The sequence below is a fragment of the Engraulis encrasicolus genome, chromosome 5 (genome assembly GCF_034702125.1).
Source record: "Engraulis encrasicolus isolate BLACKSEA-1 chromosome 5, IST_EnEncr_1.0, whole genome shotgun sequence".
NCBI lineage: Eukaryota > Metazoa > Chordata > Actinopteri > Clupeiformes > Engraulidae > Engraulis > Engraulis encrasicolus.
Genome location: NC_085861.1, coordinates 12,877,827 through 12,882,826, shown reverse-complemented (window position 1 = coordinate 12,882,826; position 5,000 = coordinate 12,877,827).

The following is a 5,000-nucleotide window of genomic DNA, read 5'->3' as shown; positions in this document are numbered from 1 at the left end:
CCCCTGGCAAAAAAGTATGGAATTACCTGTCGTGGAGGATGTTCATTCAGTGATTTTAGGTTTTTTTTATTGTATTTATTTTTTTAAAGAAAAATGATGAATCACAGACCCGACCCAAAACTGCCTAGTCTGAACAGCAAGGGCATCAGGAAGGCAATAAAGGACTATACAAACGAAATAACTTCACACTTCTTTGACAGCAGACACACACTGAGCCTATGGCAGGGCATAAAGGCCATCACAGACTACAGTAGGCCTAGAGACCCGTGAGAACAACACCTCCCCCCCCTCCATGACCAACCCCTGTACCTGTCCTGTCTGAAAAGGACTAGCTAACATCAACTGAATGAACATCCTACATGAGAGGTGATTACATGCTAAAATTTGCAGTCTCAAGTCAACACTGCTTTGAGCATATGGTCCCACTCATTTTAGTGTTAATGTACTGTTGAATTAACACTTGAAGAGTTGAATTTAACATTATAAAGCAGAGGAGAAGATCCTGAGTCAGCTGAGGAGGACACTGAGGCAGCGGCAATAAGAGATACCCTGATGCGTCACATGCATTTGTGAAAGACCACAGAATTCACATCAAGTGAATATGTATATTAAAAACAAACAAACATGGGCATTTTTCACAAAAATGCATTTAATAAATATTCATAATTAGTATTAAATATTAAATAAAATTAAATGGTAAGGCCGCTTGGCTGCTTGAAGAGGCAATGGGCGGGTTATTCTGATGCTCCAAACTGGCGCTTGACGGACGTTCTCAGAGAAGTAAGCATCTCTCCATCTTCCTCCTCCTGCCTCTTGCCTTTTCAGTAAGTCCGACAGCTGCTGACTCTATGCAGCTAGTACAGACTTTTTCTTCAGTGGCATGCGATACAGGTGACTACCTCCTGCTGCAGCTGGGGTGGGGCCTGGGGGCTCTGAATCCTCCATGGTCACTTGTCCACTGTAGTCTTCTATTACATGAGGAAACACATACAATAAACACATTTAATTAAGTTATCTGAGAAATGGTATTACACTGGAGTTTTTTTAAATCCAAGTTAAAGGGTGTCAACTAAGCTTGAACATATTAGCCTGAAGTAAGCGTGAACATATTCAGTTCCAATGATTTAATGGATATCAGTGTTAAGAATGTTTTGAAGCTGTTTATCAAAATGACACCTCAACCTCTGACAACGAAAACTGAGTACACCCCTATTTGAAAATGCATAGAAAGGTCTTCAGTGAGGCATGATTTGCTTCAGTGTCACAGTGCTTTGGACCATTTCTTGTGGACTGATAAGCCCAAGATAAACAATTTTGTTTTAGATGGTGTCAAGTACGTGTGACAGTACCCAAGTGAGTAGTTCGAAGACAACAGTGTGTTTTGCCTCCAGTGAGGCATGGTACTGGTACTGACATGGTTTGACATGAATGCTGCCAACATTTGGATGCTTACAATACAGGTAAGTTAAAGTGAATAAACAACACTGCTTGTCTTCTGTTAAACTGAATAGTGAGAGCGTAACGTTTCGACCCTCAGGTCTTAATCAGGCAAAGAGCATCCTTGACAAGCAGTAGGCCTACCAGCACTATCAGTACCAGTGATGAAAGAAGTGCAGGGCATAGTGTCAGTGTCAGACAAGTCACCTAGAGGCAGTGACCGAGGCAAAAGGTTACTCCAGCAGGAGACCTTTTGCATATGTACTATTTTAAACATGATGTCCCCCAATAGTGTTATTCAAGATTGTGACATCAAGCCATTCTTGTACATCTAACTTTAACAAAAGAGAAGAAGTGTTGCAGACTTTATTCACTTCACTGGACTATTCTATTACTCTTTCACTGGATTATTACTTTTATTGTCCTGCACCTGACTCTTTCTGGGCATTTTCGCATAGGGGTGCCGGAGTACTCACTTTGGTCAGATGTTGAATTGTTTTTTTTTTTTTTAAAGAAAAAAGTAGAGGACTAGAGGAGTGTGTAGGCTACTCACTTTTGTGATACACAATATTAGCATGAATAACATGACATTCAAAAGCATGATGATCCTGACTTACCAGCACCCTCTTCTTCCTCATCATCCCCTTCATCCTCTTTCTCGTCTTCCACACCAGATTGGCCATCAGGGGCAACTATTTGTACAGAGCCAGACGAACAATGTAAACAGTGAGAAATCGTTTATCAGATCCATAGCTTCATTAGCAAAAGTCAGTCCTCGTCTTTCTGTTTACTTAGCTATTGTGCTATGTCTCTCTGAGTATCATGTCCTGTTTGATACAAACATATCATTACTTGTGCGAGCGATATATGAGGGGGGAAGATTACAAAGTAGACCTAGAAGACATTTATGTAAACAGCTGTACTACCTGGAGTCCTATGTGACACCTGAGGAGGGCTATCTATTAGCAAGTTTACAGTAGCAAGTTCCCTGTCGGATAACGTAGCCAGGTTAACACTAGCCTACATCAACAACAATTAATCCACTCACCGGTGCTGTCAACAGCAGAGGACCTCCCAACCACGACCAGCCTGCTGGCACCCAGTAGCTGGTCCATTTCTTCGGAAAAACTCAAAACAGCGTTTTCCCCCAGCCCCACTCCTTGACGCCTGCCTTTTCTCGACCAAGTACTTAGCTTTCAAATTCTCGCGCATATAATAACATAGCACTGCGCATGTACGAACTTCCTACGTCGCTTTAACCGTTTTCCATCAAATTTATGTCGACTTATCTCTAGCCAATCCACCTTTTTAAAGCGATATAAATGGGGTCGACAAAGCCGGCGTTGAAGCGACTTAACCGCTTTTCCATCACTTGTGCCGCATCAACTTTTTAATGCGCATTATTTTAAAGCGACTTTATATTGGATGGAAAAAGGATTATTGTCCCATTGTGTCATGGTCATTGTCTCCGTGAAATACACATGAAAAAATTTGCTATTAACGTCAACCTAATGCATGGAATTTGTGACAGTTGCGAGTGTCATTCCATGCGTTTCAAGCCATACACCTTACTGCTTTGTTTGAAGGCACGAGGGGCAAGGGGAAGGGGTAGGGGTAGGGGTAGAAATTAGAAATGGGTTTCGGCCTACCTCTCCACATCCACCAAGCCCCCACACTGGCTACGTTCAAAAAGCCCCTTCGGTCACATTTATTCACTGATGATCCTTAACCTCTCTGCCCCCCCAACTCCACTTCTATCCCCTCCTCTCTTCTCCCCTCTATTCCCTAGCCCCATCTCCTTTTGTAAAGTGACCTTGGGTTACTTGAAAGGCACCATATAAAACTAAGTCATTATTATTACAATTATTATTATAAAAAGGGGGAAAATTGGCCATTTGGCGTTTTTTTCAGCCAAATGTCATTGTAATTTGTTGAGTTTGGGCGGAATTTGGCGCATTTGGGCGGTTTTTGAGAACCTTTTGGGCGGGATTTGGTCAGACACATCTGGCAACACTGGCTCCAGCCATCATCACAGAGCAACCTAGATTTTAGGGAAATGGGAAATGGACTGCATTTATAGAGCGCCTTTCCACTCCTTCGAGCACTCAAAGCGCTATACATTGTATCACATTCACACACCTGTGGCAGTGGCTGCCACGCAGGGTACCGCCCTGCCACCAGGAGCAAATTGGGGGTTAAGTATCTTGCTCAAGGATACATCGATGAGGTCAGGCAGAGGGGGGCTTGAACCTCATCATCATCATCATCATCATCACATCATCATCATCATCATCATCATCATCATCATCAACCTGCAACCTCCGGGTTGCCAAACGGCTCCTCTACCACGTGAACCACCATCGCCCCGGTGGAACTCTTTTTTTTTTCCAAACTCGCATCCTTTCCTCTGTCCTCTGTTCTCGTTTCTGGGTCAACATTCATCTAACATTTAAAATACAAATGTGATTTAGGCCTATCTGAAAAAAAACAATCTTGGACCATAGTCAGGTTTCCTTATGTGCAAAAAGATTTAATTAATTTCCCAGATATATCACATTTGTTGTAGCCTGGTCCTTACCATCCCATAATACTACCATTTCATTTCGTATTCATGGTCTGGAGGTTGTGTGATCTGACGCGATTGGAAAGCTCTCACCAAATCGCCGACAGTTACTCAACAACAACATAGCCGTTTACGTCATTGTCACGAGCGTCCTCCCCCTTTCTTATTCGCTTATTGGCTGTTTTCTGAGGAGGTTGGCCGGCAAGATCCTGCTGGCCTGACATCGCTCCCCAGAAAACAGTCCCCAGACTAGTACGGAGCAAATCTTTTGGTGGAAGTACGTAGGATGGCGCATGAGGCTGCGTTTGTTGTAATGTCCAATGTAAAAAAGGACAGAGGACAGAGGGAAGGACACGAGTTTGGTGAAATGACATGCATCCCCTGGTTGGCAAGGTCACACATTCAACCAGGCAGCCAAATGGTTCATTTGCTGTGCTTGTCTCGTCTGGAGCTCTCATCCTGACTGGCAGCCTGACAGTGACAGTCACCCACAGCGGGTTGTTACTTTTGTGCTAATTAGCCGCGAGCATACAGCCTGTAGGAACATGCGGGACAACTGCACTCTGCACAACCTTCGCTAATCACCTAATTAACCTCCGCTCGTCACTTAATTGACGTCAGAACAATCAGCCTGCGGTCAGCCCCAGCTCTAGTGACACCACTTTAGGCTCTTGCTAAACACAAACTTCAGCTGACAGAAAACCCTGGGACTCAGTGCAGGGTTGCCAGATGAGGCTGCTCAGCCCAAAATGAGGATTTCCAGCCCAAAAAAAATGCTCAAAACTCGCGTGGAAGCACTAAATCCCGCCCAATTCTATAGATTTCTATGGCCAAAAATTGGGCGTTCTTTTTTCTTCTAAATGCCATTTTTACCCGCAGACGGCCATACTAAGCAGCCCAATTGGGTGGGAAACCGCCCAATCTGGAAACACTGCCTCCGTGAAGCCATCCAGAATAAAAAATATACACACACTCCCCACGTCACTTCTGGAAGGACTGC